The sequence below is a fragment of the Sus scrofa genome, chromosome 7, assembly GCF_054392235.1.
Source record: "Sus scrofa isolate SSC_HxYL_T2T_F1_AM1 chromosome 7, Sscrofa_HxYL_maternal_Yorkshire_Landrace_v2.0, whole genome shotgun sequence".
Taxonomy (NCBI): Eukaryota; Metazoa; Chordata; class Mammalia; order Artiodactyla; family Suidae; genus Sus; species Sus scrofa.
The window spans coordinates 6,285,804-6,304,245 of NC_139389.1; the positions used below are offsets into that span (position 1 = coordinate 6,285,804).

The window sequence follows — 18,442 nt, forward strand, 5'->3', positions numbered from 1 at the left end:
AAAGAACCAGCTTTTTGTTTCATTGATCTTTTCTATGGTTTTCTTTGTTTCTATTTCATTGATTTCTGCTCTGATCTTTATGATTTCTTTCCTTCTACTAACTTTAGGTCTTGTCTGTTCTCTCTCAAGCTGCTTTAGATGTAAAGTTAGCTTGTTTATTTGGGCTTTTTCTTATTTCCTGAGGTGGGCTTGTATTGCTATAAACTTTCCTCTTAGAACGGCTTTTGCTGCATCCCATAGGTTTTGGAGTGAAAAGGAAATTAGGGAAGCAATCCCGTTTACCATCGCATCCAAAAGAATAAAATACCTAGGAGTAAACCTACCTAAAGAGACAAAAGACCTGTACTCTGAAAACTATAGGCCACTGATGAAAGAAATTAAAGATGATACAAATAGATGGAAAGATATACCATGCTCGTGGACTGGAAGAGTTAATAGTATCAAAATGACTATACTACCTAAGGCAATCTACAGATTCAATGCAATCCCTATCAAATTACCAAGGACATTTTTCACAGAACTTGAACAAAATATTTTAAAGTTTGTTTGGAAGCACAAAAGACACAGAATAGCCAAAGACATCCTGAAAAAGAGAAATGGAGCTGGAGGAATCAGGCTCCCAGAATTCAGACTATACTACAAAGCAACAGTCATCAAAACTGCATGGTACTGGCACAAAGACAGACATATAGATCAGTGGAAGAGGATAGAAAGCCCAGAATTCAACCCATGCACTTACAGCCAACTAATCTATGACAAAGGAGGCAAGACTATACAATGGAGAAAGGACAGCTTGTTCAATAAGTGGTGCTGGGAAAACTGGACAGCCACATGGAAAAGAATTAAATTAGAACACTCCCTAACACCACACACAAAAATAAACTCCAAGTGGATTAAAGACCTAGATATAAGACCAGACACTATCAAACTCCTAGAGAAAAACAGGCCAAACACTCTCTGACATAAACGACAGTAACATCTTCTCAGATCCACCTATCAGAGTATTGACAATAAAAAGAAAAATAAACAAATGGGACCTACTCAAACTTCAAAGTTTCTGCACAGCAAAGGAAACCCTAAACAACACAAAAAGACAACCCACAGAATGGGAGAAAATCTTTGCAAATGAATTGACTGACAAGGGATTCATCTCCAAAATTTATAAACTTCTGCAGCTCCACACCAAATAAACAAACAACCCCATCCAAAAATGGGCAGAAGATCTAAACAGACAATTCTCCAAAGAAGACACACAGATGGCCGAGAAACACATGAAAAGATGTTCAGCGTCACTCATTAGAGAAATGCAAATCAAAACCATGATGAGGTACCACCTTACACCAGCCAGAATGGCCATCATCAAAAAGTCTACAAACAATAAGTGCTGGAGAGGGTGTGGAGGAAAAGGAACCCTAGTACACTGTTGGTGGGATTGTCAATTGGTGCAACCACTGTGGAAAGCAGTATGGAAATTCCTCAGAAAACTAAACATAGAACTACCATTTGATCCAGCAATCCCACTCCTGGACATCTATCCAGAGAAAACCACGACTCACAAAGACACATGTACTCTGATGTTCATTGCAGCACTATTTACAATAGCCAAGACATGGAAACAACTTAAATGTCCATCGACAGAGGAGTGGATCCAGAAGAGGTGGTACATATACACAATGGAATATGACTCAGCCATTAAAAAGAACGAAATACCAGCATTTTTTGCAACATGGATGGACCTAGAAACTATCATGCTAAGTGAAGTCAGCCATACAATGAGACACCAACATCAAATGCTTTCACTGACATGTGGAATCTGAAAAAAGGACAGACGGAACTTCTTTGCAGAACAGATGCTGACTCACAGACATTGAAAAACTTACGGTCTCCAGAGGAGACAGTTTGGGGGGAGGGGAGATGTGCTTGGGCTGTGGGATGGAAATCCTGTGAAATCAGATTGTTATGATCATTATATAACTACAGATGTGATAAATTCATTTGAGTAATAAAAAAAATGAAAAAAAAGAAGATCTAAATAAGATACAAATAAAGGAGAAACATTTCATGTTCATGAAGATTCACTAATGCCAAGACAGTAATTCTCATGAATGTAGAGGTCCTCTGAAATTCTTAATGTCTCTCTAGGCTTTTGGAAATTGACTGATTTATTATTTACATGGAAATGCAAAGGGCTCAGCATGGCAAAAAAATTTTTGGAAAAAACATAAAGCTGGATGATGTACAATTTCCCTTTACAAAACATGCAGTACAGATTATAATAACAAAAAGATAGCTGGATGCACAGAATCAGAGAATGGTGGTTACTAGAGAGTGAAGGAGGGGAAAGTAAGGAGGCAATGGTCAAAGGATACTAAGTTTCAACTATGGAAGATATAAGATAAATAAGTTCAGGAGATCTACCACAGCATAGTACCTACAGCTAACAACACTGTAGTGTATACTTAAAGTTTGTTAACAGGGTAGGTCTTTAAATATTCTTACTGCACAAGCAGCACTAATAAGCAATACTACAAGATAAATGATAAAGAAGGCAGGAGGTAGATTTGGGATGTGATGGATATATTTATGACTTTGACAGCGGTTTCATGGATGTATACTTATCCTCAAACAGTTGTATATATTAAATACATACAGATTTTTACATGTTAATCATAAACCAATAAATAGTTTAAAATAATGTGGTATTGGCATTAGGATAGAAATGTAGATAAATGGAATTGCAAATTTGGGTCCTTAAATAAAGCATAACATTTCTGGTCAATTAAATTTCAACAAAAGTGCTAAAGCAATTCAATAGTGAAAAAGATAATCTTTTCAAAAAATAATGCTGGGATAACTGGATATCCACTTAAAGGAAAAAAATGACGCCATTATATAACACCATACACAAACAATATCTCAGAATGGATTGCAGACCTAGATATAAAAGCTAAAACAGTAAGAACCTTAGAAGAATATATAGAGATAAATCTTGAGCTAGGCCAAGATATCTTAACCATACCATTAAAAGCACAAGACAGACAAGAAAAATCTGATAAATAGGACTCAATGAAAATGAAAAGTCTTTGCACTCAAAAATCACCCTTTAAAAAATGAAAGGCGGAGTTCCTGTTGTGGCTCAGGGGACACGAATCCGACTAGGAACCATGAGGCTGCAAGTCTGATCCCTGGCCTCACTCAGTGGGTTAAGAATCTGGCATTGCCATGAGCTGTGGCGTAGGTCACAGACACAGCTCAGATCCAGCATTGCTCTGGCTGTGGTGTAGGCAGGCAGCTGCCACTCCCATTGGACCCCTAGCCTGGGAACCTCCATATGCTGCAGGCATGACCCTAAAAAGCAAAAAAAAAAAAAAAAAAAGTGAAAGGCAATAGTCTTGGAGAAAACTTTTGCAAAGGACTTGCACTCAGATTATATAAAGAAGGTTTATCACTCAATGATAAATAGAAAACTCAATTTAAAAATGTACAGAAGCTTGAAATAGACATTTTACCCAAGATGACACACAAATGACTAAGGAGCATATGCAGGGCGCTGAACATCATTCGTCCCACGGGGAAATACAAACTGAGCCACACTGCCACTAGAATGCCCCTCATCCCAGAGGCAGACCTCACCGAGTGCTGGGAAGGATGTGGAGAAAGTGGGATCCTCATACATTCTTGGGCTGCCTCTTCAGTGGTTTTTAAAAAGTAAACATAAACTTGTCATATGACCAAGAAATTCCACTTCCAGTTATTTATTTCCCAAATTAAAACATATGACCATATAAAGACTTGGATGCACCTAAATGTTTAAAGCAGCAATATTCATAATAGTGAAAAACTTGGAACAATCAATTTATTTCCACAAGTAAATGGATAAACACGATGTGTAATATCACATGATGGAATACTATGAAGTAGTAGAAAAGAGTCAGCTATAGAAATATCTTACTATAGGGCTCAACCTCAAAATCATTTTCCTAGAAGTGGATGTCAAGGAATGCATATTTCATAACTCCACATCTATGAAATGTCCAGAAAAGGCAAGGATGGGAGGGAGAGGTAAATTTGGAGTTTGGGATTAATGTATACACACTACCATATGTGAAACAGATAACTAACAAGGACCTTACTGTCTACCATAGGGAAATCTACTCAATATTTTGTAATGACCTATATGGGAAAAGAATCTGAAAAAGAATGGACATGTGTATATGCACAACTGATCCACTTTGCTATACACCTGGAATTAACAATTATAAGTCAACTATACTCCAGTAAATCTTTTTCAAAGAGCTACCACTTTTGAAAACGCAACAGAACTAACAACTAAAGTTTGAGAGTTTTCTATATTTTACCTTATTTAGCACACTCAGTGATCTTAACAGGCAGGCATACACCTCTGTGATTTGAAAGTATAAGCCAATTTCCTAAAGCATTTGTTTAGGCCGATTTCCTGAAGATACTTGTCTGGTGTTAGAGTTGGAATATTGACCCTGTTCTTTCTATAGAGTGTGGACTCTCACCCATTGCATTATCCCGTCTCCAAAGGAAAACAAGTTCCATAGAGGTATCACTAATGACTAGATAGAGGACAACTGGTATCCAATGAAGCCACAATTTTCAAAGGTCTTAGGAAGATGACAGGATTTTGATTTTGAGCTTCTAATTTGTAGGAAGCAGGATGCCCATCTATTTTCCATTATCTTCTGATTATTTTTTGCTTTTGCAAAGTGCCATTTTGATACAGATCCTTCACTTTCACTTCCTCCAGTGCCACTTTTTCAACATGGGCCTGTTTTCCAGCCTGGGCTCTTTTTAGCATACCCTTGGCCTTGAGCATAAGGAAAGGAAGCATGGGAGCTGGGCATCCCATGCACGCTTGAAACTCACCTTTCTTTAAGAGAATGTTCAAGTTAGAATGTTCCCTGTATCCCTAACAGATGGCCTTTTAAAGATTTCTCTAGTTTTGAGTGAACAGATTTGCATAACTTCATTCAAGGAGAACTACATTTTTTTTCTAATCAGGGAGAATCACAGACAATACCACTGTGTGAAAAATATGGAGCGGATAAAGCACATTAGTTCAGAGAGATGCTAGGAGGCCATGATAATACATTAAAGAGCAAAAAGAACAGCATTTCCCATCATTTAAAGTTTAGTGTTTCTTTTTTCATTTAGTCTCACCCAATCTACTTTTAAAAGTCATTTCTAATATATGATCATCATACGGACACCAGTAAAGGAAACTTCCTGTATCCTCATTGATTTAACGTCATGAAATGCGTTTTATCAAAGGAGAAGTTCTGAAAAGTGCGTAGCTCTCTATTCATCTTCCCCCTCGTTCCTCCTTTCTTGACTGAGTGTGCCAATTAATTTCCTGAATTGGGACATTACTGCTCTTTTTTGTTCTATTTATTAAAAATATTTTCCATTGGCCAGGGTTAAAAATAAGCACACTGTTAGCTTCTGAGAAATGGAGGTTTCCAAATTATTTCAAAATCTTGGAAAGCAGATGTTTCTCCAAACTAACATGGCAAATAATAACCTTACCTGACCCTGATGAAAGCTTTTAAGAATTAACTTACATGTATAAAAAAAGCTCATATACACCAGAAACGTGTACTTACCAAAAGTATGGAAAACGTGGTTATTTAACATGATTTGGAATTGTGAATTTTGGCATAGTTCATTAATTAACACACTATCTGTTTTCTAGAAATAATATGTTCTCATCAAAACTATTAGACTTTCAGCAGTTCCTTAATAACAACAGACATATTGTCAGGAAAGTTTTACATGGCTTCTTTGTGTGTGTTTTTCCTGTTTGTCCTTTTCAGACCATTAATATCTGCTTCTTGTTAAAATTAATTAACAATTCTAAGAAAATACTTGAGAACAGTAAAATCAGAATAGGATGCTAGGAATTATGACAAAAACAAAACCCATTTTTATTTCTGTTCTTGTAATCCTAGAGTGTCACAGATATATGTACTTATTACTAAGATGTTATTGAATTCTTAATATCTTCCTTTCCTCATTAAACTAGAAATTTAGCTTTTTTCCTCTTAACATTTAGGAATACTCAAACTGCTTTCTTCTAAAAAATACTCCCCAATGACTCTTCAAAAAATAAGATTTTGAGTAAACGTCTGTTCATGTTCCTGCTCCATATTCCACTTTCAGATAGTGATATGGGGCAGGTCAGTTAGACCTTTTCAACTTCAGTTTCAGAATCTAAGTTTGCACTGATATTGGGTCTTATTGTGTGACTGTGATAATAAATCGGTATGTTGCACTCAAAGCACTTTGTGAAGTACAGGATATTGAACAAGGAGAGGAACTTAGAAAAGGAAGGCATCAAAGGTGACAAGTTTCTGGTTTGGATGATAACGTAGATGCGTTTTTGGAGAAGCCTAGAGTGGGGGGGGCAAAAGCATATAAAAGAGCTCTAACTGGATCAGTGTAGTTTTAGATACTTTGGGTCTCCAAAAGACAATGTCAGTTGTATATTTATGGGTCCAGAAATCGGAGGATATCTGAAGCTGCATAATTGTAAGTCATCTAGAAATATTCAAACCAAAGATACTTAAAATCAATGTTGAAAAATAGAAAATATACAGTAAAAATAAGAGAATCCCTAGCATTAGCATTTTATGTCCCAGGTAGATAAGATTGATTTTGAAAAGAATATAGAAATGATAAGCAGGAAGGACAACTTGGTGACAGTAAGTTATAAATGCTAAGGGAAGAAAAAAAATTTTTTAAATAGTCAAAACATTGGATGTAGCTGGGAGGACTTGAATACAAATGACTGGAAATCTTTCTTATATTCTGTGAACAGGACAGCAGTGTTAACTTTAACAAAAATTATTTCAATGGCTCATAAAGTAGACAAATCTATATTGGAATTAATTGAGGAAGTAAAGGCAATGACTAAGAAAATTCTTTTGAGAAGTTTGGCTATGAAGTGGAAAAATAGAGAAGGAAGTTACTGGAAGGAGATGAGATGCCAGTGGGAAAGTTCCAGTTGAAAAAGAGTGAAAGAGAGAGAGAGAAGAGGGAGTTTGAACATACGAGAGAGAGACAGAGAGAGAGAGAGAGGGCTTGCTCATAACTTAGAATTTCTGAGGATGAAATCAATAGGACAGATGTAGAAATTAGCCTTACGTTCAAGGAATGACCATTTCGAATTTTGGCAAGAAGGAAATGAAATGATAATAAAGCTTGTTCATAGATAACTATTCAGCCATTTATAAATATATAAAACATTAAAATTCTTCCATCTGGGCAGCTCTTACTAAGTATAGCACCACTGTGATGCTTGTTTTAGAAAACTGGTTTTGAAATGGTCCACAGAAGCCTGAGATCTACAGCAGAAGTGCAGGGAGAGAAAGTTAATCTGTAACATCCCTGCCTTCAACAAAACGTAGGGAAGGAGACTCAGGACATTCCTGTATCCATAGAAAACTGGGACATAGGTGGGGAAACAGCAATTTAATTAGTATGAACCTCTAAGTAGGAGTAAATGGTCTGCTGGTGTTGGGTTAATGAACTCTTCTAGGGCACTGAATAGAACCCCTCGCCTTCAAAGGACCCACTGACCTCCCAGGGATGAGGCCTTTTTCTATCAGAGTCCTCGATTTACCATCTTTACGCTCTGCAGGAGAAGGGCCACGTGTGCTTTTCCCAGGTTTCAACCCAGCGCATACAACAAACAGAAACATTTATGGAAGAACTGCTTTTCTTCCTATACTTAAATAAAGTGGTTCTGCATAGCATTGTTTAATTTCATCAGTAACAGGTATCAAATTATACTAGATGACATCTCTGAACCACAGCTGGATGTCACTCAGGATTAAAAAGTGAAGGGATGAAGTCAGAGTAGGGATGAGCCAGTGGGTGGTGACTTTTTCATCTGTCCAATTGCTGCTGCTTTTCTGGGGAGGAGACACAGCAGTGCTGATGTGATACCTCCTTGAACATTCATACAGATAGTCAGCAGTTAGGAGTCCTGACTGTATCCTAAGCAAACACGACTCTGGGCCACGACGAAGGAAGACAAGAAAAAGAAAAGACCTAACTAGATGCTTGATCATTTATGTTAACTGTAATAACCCAAGGATCAGGTTTTATATGAAGGGTCCTCTGCTTTCTAGGTCTAAGCGAAGACAGAAGGAAGAGAAAAAGTCCATTTTAGGTCTTCCCTGAATTTATGTAACAATTATCCATTGCTCGCTCACTTTTCTATATGCCTTGGGAGCAGAAGGGCTATGTTTCCCTGCCTTGGAAATTAGAGAGAGTGCCTCCCTCTGGCAGACAGGGCAGATAATGCTTGCAGTCCCTTAGAAAACATTCAGATTTCCTGAGTTTGGGGTTCCTCAGCAGTGACACAAAACCACCTATGGGTGCAAGGTCCGCCAGGGCCCTTCGGCGTCACCCCTGCAGGACTTGAGGGGCAAGGGAAATTGGCACAAACATGATTCTCAAGCTGTCTGCTGTGCCACGGGTTGTAAAGTCCATGTTTCTGACCCGGGAGTCTCATGTCTTGTGCCAGCATCCGTGAAACTATGGCAGCCCAACGTGTTAGTCTGCAAAAATCTTGGCGACATCCTAGTTCTCCACAGTCTTTCCCCTTCACTGGTTGATGGGGCTTATATGCTTGTTTTCTTTTAACTCTGTAAATCATTCAGGGTTTCTGCCTCGCAGAAGAAAGCTGTGTAAACACTTTCTACGGCAGAACCAAGATGATCTTGACCCCCTCTGGATGTGAACTCTATCTTCAAACTGCTATTGCGTTTGAGGCCACAACGGGGGAAACATGGAAATAAGAAATCCTGAAAAGTGAAAACTATAGATAAATACTTTGTATTATGCTGAACGTTTAACATTCATCTTCTGGAACTTGCTTTAGCAATCATCTCGGTATTCTGTCCTGCTGGGTGACACTGGCATGTCAGTAAAGACACACCTAAATCTTGTATGTCTTGTCTTACTTTACCTTCGCGTCTTGTGTGTGTGCTCTTTAGACCCTAAAACCTTAATTAAAAAGTTGCGGTAATGTTTCTTCTACCATTCTTGACTAGCATGATGCATTGCCAAGAAACTTTGGGCCACAAGCGAGAAAAAAAAATAATCCAAATTGACTGCATCTTTTCTCATGGCTTAATAACTGCCGAACAATTGAGAAATTTGTTTTGGATGAACATGGACTTCCTTGTTCCACTCCCAGCCCCACTCTGCACAGTCTGCAGCTCTTCTACTCACCACTGGTTGATGCCAATGTGAAAATTTTCAGGCAGAAGACAAGAACTATGTCATGGGTTTTTTGGTTCTTCAAGCTTCTGATTAGGACGAGAGCCAGCAATTACACACACTTATGCCTATTCTCCCCTTGAATACAGAGAAAGCAAAATCTCTTGGGGTGACAAGAATAACTACTCTATTCCTCACACAAAATGACTATGACTCAGCAGCTTGTAAAAAAGACATGGTGCAGGGTAGGTCCGGACAAAGAAGAATGGTACATTATTTCTCTATCTGTTCTTTGTTTTCTTTCATAAGCGGGTAAGTTTCAAGCTTACAGACACCTAGTCACACTGGAGACACTAAGAAACATCAACCAATACAGCCCCATCACAGCAAAGTAGCCCCATCAGGAAGTCTCCAGTCACACGGAGAGAACAGGTATTGAGGATCTAACATGTGCTATGAAGGTTTAAAAGAAAGCAAGCTGACTTAGTCTGAGGGTAAGTATGGACCAATGAGGAGTTCCTAGAATAAGTGACATATGAACTGAGAACTGAGATGAGAACAGACATTAAACTAGGATACAAAACAGGAGGAAAATAAGGGAGGCATGATGCAAAGACCCTGTGGCAACAGGTCCAATATGACTGGATTATATGAACAGAAGAGGAGAATCCCTTATGAGACTGAAAAAGAATGCAGGGGCTAGGTAAAGAGCCTTGTAGGGTTCAGTAAGAATTTGGGGGGAGGGACAACAGAAATCTATTTCCATACAGTATGTTTACAAAAATAACTATAGCCACAGAGTAAATTATAGCTTGAGGAGAGCAAGGGTAGATGTGGGAAGTGCTAAACAGGGAAAGAGCTGACGGTGGGTAAGACCATTAAGGCGATGGTGAAGAGAAGTACCAGTGGAGAGATTCTAGGTTTATTTAAAGGCTGGACTTCATGCCCTTTGGTAATAACTGAGCGTGGGAGAAGAGGGAGAGGAAGGGGTTACACAGGACTCCCCTGTTTCTGTCCCAAGCAACCAACGGGGCAGAAGATGGTAGTATTTTCTACGGAGAGAATGTGAGAAGAGGATCAGGATTGCAAAGAAAAGATGGTGAGTTCTGTTTTTGACACCCTGGCTTTGAGGCTTCCATCCATGTGGGTCTGGAGATGAGGACAGAAACCATGCACTGGGGATGAAAATTTGGGTTTTGACAACATTAGGTATTCAGGAGCATATTATGGGATAAAAAATCAATAGCTTAGGTTAGGGTCTGGAGGGAAACACAGGTTTAACAAACAAAAAGAAAACACGGGAAAATACCTGACAAAGGGGACTGAGACGTGGCCAGAAGAAAACAAGAATATGCTGGCATGGTAGCCAAGGGGGAGAGTGTTTTATGAAGGTGGTTATCAGTGGGGAATGGTGCTTAGCTGTTAAGATAAGGACTAGAAATGTGGGAGTTCCCGTCGTGGTTCAGTGGTTGGCAAATCCAACTAAGAACCATGAGGTTGCCGGTTTGATCCCTGGCCTCACTCAGTGCGTTAAGGATCTGGCCTTGCCTTGAGCTGTGGTGTAGGTTGCAGACATGGCTCAGATCTCGTGTTCCTGTGGCTCTGGCAGAGGCCAGCAGCTAAAGCTCCGATTAGACCCCTAGCCTAGGAACCTCCATATGCTGTGGGTGCGGCCCTAGAAAAAGCAAAAAAAAAAAGACTAAGAAATGTGGCTGTACTAATAAGGAGGACATTCATATTTCAATAAAGGGACCAGAGAAGAGATGAAAGCTTAAAAAAGTAGTCAAGAGACAAAGCCAGAACTTGAAAAAGACACCAAGATACCACCGAAAACAAAGATACAGCACAATCTATAAAAATATAGAATCATGTTGTACACGTGAAAATAATATAATGACTTAATTAACTATACTTCAATTAAAAGAAATTAAAGCTCGATTACAAAAAAAGTATGGTTAAAGGCAAAGGCAGAAAAATCAACAAAAAGTCAGCACCTCACTGATGTGGAATCCAGGCACTACCTGTGGAGAACATAACACACGAATGACTTTCAAAGGCCCTTCCTTCATGTTTACCCGTAACACCTCTACATGTTAGAATATTACTTTTAAATTTTTTCCTCCTGGAATAACACATTTTCTCTGTGAAATAACTTGAACACATATAGAAAAGTAGAAAAAGGGAGTTCCCATCATGGCGCAGTGGTTAACGAATCCGACTAGGAACCATGAGGTTGCGGGTTCGGTCCCTGCCCTTGCTCAGTGGGTTAAGGATCCGACGTTGCCGTGAGCTGTGGTGTAGGTTGCAGACGCAGCTCGGATCCCGCGTTGCTGTGGCTCTGGCGTAGGCCGGTGGCTACAGCTCTGATTAGACCCCTAGCCTGGGAATCTCCACGTGCCGCGGGAGCGGCCCAAAGAAATAGCAAAAAAAGACAAAAAAAAAAAAAAAAGTAGAAAAAGAAGCCCTATTCTTAAAATTAAAAGGAAAACAATATTGACGGTCCTATCAGAATGTTTAATGTAAGTTGTTATGATTCTAAGAACATTTTTACTCTGAAGTGTATTTTCTTCACCTGTTACAATCTCATCAGTGGTATCTGACTTCAGATCATGTTTGATTGGATCATTACATCTAAAATTAGGGAGTTCCCGTCGTGGCGCAGTGGTTAACGAATCCGACTAGGAACCATGAGGTTGCGGGTTCGCTCCCTGCCCTTGCTCAGTGGGTTAACGATCCGGCGTTGCCGTGAGCTGTGGTGTAGGTTGCAGACGCGTTGCTGTGGCTCTGGCGTAGGCCGGTGGCTACAGCTCCGATTCGACCCCTAGCCTGGGAACCTCCATATGCCGCGGGAGCGGCCCAAGAAATAGCAACAACAACAACAACAACAACAACAAAAATAATAATAAAAAAAATTAAAAAATAAAAAATAAATAAAAATAAAATTAAAGTGACTAACAATCACATTTTTAAAGGTTTCCAATGTTTAACCTTGTTTTTATTATTTTTGAAATAAATACTTCAAATGAATAACCCCTTTATCCAGAATTAATTGAAGTAACTATGAAATAAAATATCTGTGCATACACTATGCCGTTCCATCGTATTGGTACTCACTTCCGTTACAGAAAAATGTAAAAGTATTGCTGTCTTCTCCTAACCTACATTTTTCTCCATAATATTGAAAATATAATTGTTAAACGCATGTGTAATGGATGATATCTCTTACCCAACAGATTATAAAGTCTACTTCTACTTCAATTTTTTTTTTTCTTTTTCTTTTTAGGGCCGCACCCCTGACATATGATAGTTCCCAGGTTAGGAGTCAAATTGGAGCTACAGCTGCCAGCCTACACCACAGCCACAGCAACGTGAGATGTGAGCCGAGTCTGTGACCTACATTACAGCTCATGGCAACGCCAGATCCTTAACCCACTGTACGAGGCCAGGGATTGAACTCGCATCCTTATGGATCCTAGTCAGGTTTGTTAACTGCTGAGCTGTGAGAGGAACTCCAGCCATGAAGGGAACTCCAAATATTTTTAGTAGATGGAATCATAATTAGATATTTAATTTATAAAAAATCATTTCAGTAATCAAGGGTTAATAAAATTCATTAGCAAAATATAATTAACCTGCTGAATACTATGTATAAAAATTATCAAGAAAGTAAATCCTAAGAGTTCTCATTACAAGAATTTTTTTTCCATTTCTTTAGTTTTGTGTCTATATAAGATGATGGATGTTCACTAAATTTATTGTGACAATCATTTCACAATGTATGCCAAATCACCATGCTATCATCTTAAACTTATATGGTGCTATGTGTCAATTACATCTCAATAAAACTGGAAGGAAAAAAATCTCATTAGCAAGCAATTCTACACACGAGGTCACATCTTTTGTACACTTTATGTATAACAAACAAATATTGAACATGGCTCATGGATTTAAATTGTTGAAAGTATAACCTCTCAGTGTGAACAACTGGACCGGGACAAAACAGGCCTATTGCAAACCCCCACATGTCCTCGGCACTCTCCAGAAAGATCCGGGTCAACAACGGCAACAACAAAAAGACACAGACATAGGTAAGGACAGACTCGGAAACATCAGATAATCTGAAACAACTACTCAAAGATTCAGAGATGAGCAGAAGGCTAATAAAACACCCAAAGAAGCAAGGCCTCTGCAAGTCAAATCCATGCAGCATCAAAAAGGTCAAAAACAGAACAGTGGAGCATTAACGAGGGGCGGAGCCGGGGAATTCAGGCCAAAGCTAACGCTTTAAGGTTATGGAGGAAACCAGATGAGTTTCACCAACACCATAGCTCCCAACTAAAGCACTCTATCGTTGATGTTATCTTAGCTGTTTTGCAAAGTATCTTCGGCTTTTTCAGTTGTACTTACTTCTTGTTTTCTTTCATCTTCCTTTTGTATGTATGTTATGGCCAAAATAATCTTGAACTCAGGAGTCAGGAAAGCTGAGTCAAGAGTGTAATACTGCCAATTACTAGTGCTGAGCAATTATTTCATCTATGATTTAATTCAATCATCTATAAAATGGAGCTAACACACACCCAACACATAGAACCTTGCAAATGTCAACAAAATCTAATATTATAGCCCCGCAATTATTTATATTATGCTTAAAAAAACTAACACAAGTGCATTTTAAAATTAAACTTTCTATATCATGAAATAAAACAGAAACATTATTTCCCATAACTTATGCTAATTGCGACAGCAAATATGCATATGTGCCAGTCATAGAAGGTTAAATTTTATGTTGTTTTAGAGATTCTGAAAAAGTATGTCATCGTAATATTGCTCTTGTGTGTAGAACAGTGGCGTATAGGTCACTTGCTTCACTTAAACACATGTGCTGTTTAAACGTAGGACTATAAGAGTAAATCGTTACATGACTTAGTCTGATCCCAACCTAAGCCACACACTAACATATCTGAGGCACTCTCTCCCTATGTTAGTAGTTGTCTATTACTGAACAACAAATTATCACAAACTTAGAAACTTAGAACAAGACAAATTTATTATCTCATAGTTTGCACAGGTCAGAAGTCCAGGTAGAGGTTAGCTGTGTAGACCTTTGCATAGTGTCTTATCAAGCTAAAACCAAGGTGTCAGCTGGGCTGTGGTCTCATGTGGAGTTTGAAGTTCTCCTTCAAGCTCACTGGTGTTGACAGAATTCGGTTCCTTGAGGCAGGAACAGGATCCTGCTTTCCTGCAGACTTCTGGCTGAGGGCCAGTCTAAGCTCCTAGAGGCTATTCTCCCATTCGGACCAAGTTATGGCCCCCTCATAACTTGACAGCCTACATGAAAGCAAGCAAGAGACTCTCTCATCAGCTCAGAAGGAATACTCTGTAACATAATGCAATCATGAGAGCAATTATGCTATCATATCCATAGGTTCTGCCCACACTCAAGGGCAGGGGGCGGAAGTCTTGGAAGCCATTTAAGAATTCTGCCTGCCACACTCCTCATCTCTTTATCACATTTGATGGCAATTTATACAATGAGATTGTCCTAAAGATTGTTCAATCTTCTCAAAGTTGTAACAAAACAAGACTATATTAGACAGTCCAGAAAGTCAAAGCCTTCCCTCCACTGGAGAAACAAAACATCATTAATGAAGGCCCATTATGAAGAATGATTCATACCATCAAGAAAGGATTCTGTGTCTCTTCATCCGGCCACGTTTTGGTGTAAACGAGAAAAGAGCACCCCAGCCAGGATACACAACCTGGGAAGCCACCACCATTTTGCCCCGCATTCAATTCCTTGTGCAAACTGAATCCACATGCTATTTTGTTGTGGTTGTGTTGCGGTTGTTGTTGTTGTTTCTTTATAGGGACACACCTGTGGCATATGGAGGTTCCCAGGCTAGGGGTCGAATTGGAGCTGCAGCTGCCAGTCTACACCACAGCCACCACTATGCGGAATCTGAGCCACGTCTGTGACCTACACCACAGCTTGCTCATGGCAACACCAGATCCTGAGTGAGGCCAGAGATCATGGGATACTAGTCGGGCTTGGGTTCATTACCACTCAGCCACATGGGAAACTTCCTCCACTTGCTTTTTAAGCAGAGGCCCTGTTATGGCAGGGAGCCCTGAGCTTGGAGCCAGAAACACTAGCTCTGCTTCTTTACAGTTATGTGAACCAGGCTCAGCTGTTTCATCTCTCTAAAGCACAGATTTCTCATCTGTAACAGGCGAAGAGTAACGACTTGCCTACCACATGGATTATTTTAGGGATCAAATAACATAACACATATTAAAGGACTCTGCCAACTATAAGGTGCCATAAACATGTAATATGATATACTTCTATCAGTCACAGGAGTAGGCTGAATCATATGAAATGACCATTTTATAGGTCGAAACAGTTGGGTATCAGCAATTTCATATGGCTCAACATAACAGTAGCAATTTTTAAAAGTCTCTTATTCTCAGGGCATATTGGTAAACATCTCTTTTGAAAACTTATCCTGTGGGCTTCTTATATCACCAGAAGTCATCCATAAAGGTCTGGGGTTATAATACTCATAGTTCAGAAGAAAAATTTTTCCAGGAGAGGAGGGGAAAATCATGTGCCTTTTGGAGTCTTTAAATGGTGATCATATAATCTTAAGTATTATTAAAAGAATATTTCCAAAAGAATACGGAGTGAACACCCTAATGAATAATTAAAATAATTCTGTAAAACGTGTTTTATGATTTGAAAAAATTAATTGAATGTTTATGCTCATAAATTACGTTAGCTTGTTAGTATCTTAAGGCTTTCTTGAGTGAAGGGCATGGTTAGTGGAAACCAAACATGTTTTGACGTATCACTGTCCTTTGTTGGCAGATGATGGCAGGACAGCCTATGGAAATGCAGGCCCTGAGCTCAACCAGGGTCTCCAACTTCACAGGCGACTGACTTCCTGGTGAGAAGGGAGATGAGTTCCGCTCTTCCCCCAGATGTGGAAATGATCTGAGTCCCATGCACCCACACGTTCTTCACCCCAGAGCCACAGGTCTGCTGCAGCTGGAACTGGTTTGCAGTTTCCACCCACACTCGCAGAACCAGCTCCCTGCCCAGAGGCTCTCAAGTTGTAATAATTCCAACTTCTTCCCCTTTTTTCCCCCTCAGCCCTGGAGGTAGCCCTGGTAGCTGCTTCTAGAAATTAATAATCTTATATTTTTATCTTTTTTGTTACCTAATTAACAGCTTTATACATAGCTATCAATTCTTCACATTAAATTCTCTCTGTTTAAGTAACTGGCGTGGTTTCCGCTTCTTGACTGAAAAACCACCGGACACACAGCCTTTACAGTCTTCAAATCTACATTCTCTTTCTTTTTTCTGATTTACATTTTTCTCAGTCCCCTTTGGTTTGTTTGTTTCCTCTATTTTTGGTAAGAAGGGTGGTGATATGCACACTAAAGCTTTTGTGGGTGCATTTATATAAAAGGAAACCGTAAAAAACAATGCAAATAAAAGAAAAACTTCCAAGCTGGGAAGAAGGGAACAAATAAAGGAATAAAACATGTCTGATAAATTTAATGTAAAGATGGAAAGAATATTTTAAAAAATAAAGTAACAGTATAATTAAAATGAGAACAAAATCCAATTTATCAATATTTAAAATGTTTTAAATAAATGATATTTGCCTGTTAAATGACAAAAATTCAAAATCTGAGTAAAGCCATTTTCTTTAATTTAGCTATTGTTTTATTTGTACGTTGTTTACTACCAAATAAACAAGTAAAACAGCATGAGGCATAAAGTTAGATGGATTTAATGTTCACCATTGCTCCCTTTATTATAACCTCTACAGTTTTGAGGTCCTCATTTTGATATATTTATTTTCTCTTTAGGATCTATATTGTACCACGTTTTCACAAATACATTTCTTTTTCATTTTTGATTAAACATATTTTAGATACCTGAAGATTCACATGTAGTTCTAAGTCCTTTTTTTGATTTATGTGTTTATATGTGCATATGTGTGCATCTTACATAGGTGAACACAAATATTTTCTGAATTACATTGGCCTCAAAAAATAAGCTCTAGTGTTTAATAAAAGAATTTTTGTGAAAATCTCATCCATCAAATGTGGTAAGTAGAAACTAATCAATGGTTTCGTTTATTATAACACTTACTCGATATTCACTGGGTCTTTACCTAATGTGCTAGGCTCTGGGCTAAGCACTTCATATGGATTATTTAATTCACTCCTCACCAGAACTCTGTGGGGTGGTATTAGGATTGTTATCTGTTTTACAGTTAGTCTTCCCAAGGAGTTTTGTAAGACTAAGATCGTAAGGGCAGAAGTGGGATTTGAACCCAGGGAAGCCCATACTCTAAACAATTCTTCCTCATCTGGGTTCAGATCTCTATCACAGGTAATGAATGTGCCCATTGAGTCCAGCATGGTGCTGGTAATCGAAATAAGCAAACCTGAAGATCCGTGACATTCAGAGGGTCATAGCTAATTTTCTGAAGCCATAATATTTTTTGCCACCATATTCTCTTTTACTATGATAGTCAAGGTATTCTTTTGCAATATTTAATAAACAGCAATATATTTATTGCCTATATATAATATGTATATTTGTAATTACATAATAGTAATACATACACTTGGTGTGTGTGTATGTATGGAAAATGAGGTTCTCCCAATTTTAAATATACATATAATTGCTTAGAAACCTATAGGTAGTTCACTCACTGAATGTTTCCTCTTGTTTCTTCTTTTTTTGCGTGTGTTCTCCTATCTCAGAGCTATTAACTACACAGAATGCCCTGAGCCCAGCCACTCACCAGTGTCCAAAAAGAGGGTCTCTGACAGGTTCTACTCCACAGTGGACACACTAAATGGTCACAAACAGCTCCTGAGCACCAACCAACCATCAAAATCCTCTTTCTCAAAATCGTGACCTACTGACTTTCAAAGACGAGGACAAGATCCACTGTGTTTCACAGTCTTGGAGATGTGACTGGAACAGCGTTGCCTTACCTGCCAAATGTTCACAGGTGCCGTGGGACATCCTCATAAAGCCGCACACAAATGCTGACCACATAGATGCTGGAAATTAAACATGCACAGATAAGTGAAAAAGGCAAAAGGCTTTCTTCGAAAGAAGAATGATCTTCACATGCAGTATAAATTTCATCTGAAG

The 18,442-nt window shown here is 38.7% G+C and overlaps 1 long non-coding RNA gene across 2 annotated transcripts in view; it reads right to left on the reverse strand.

Annotated features, from left to right (window-relative positions):
* Window positions 1–18,442, reverse strand: part of LOC102167185 (uncharacterized) — a 367,702-nt gene that overhangs the window by 322,666 nt on the left and 26,594 nt on the right. For both annotated transcript variants that reach the window (XR_014809578.1, XR_014809577.1), the window contains one exon: window positions 18,280–18,348. This is a non-coding gene — a long non-coding RNA (uncharacterized LOC102167185). The remainder of the gene's footprint in view (window positions 1–18,279; window positions 18,349–18,442) is intronic.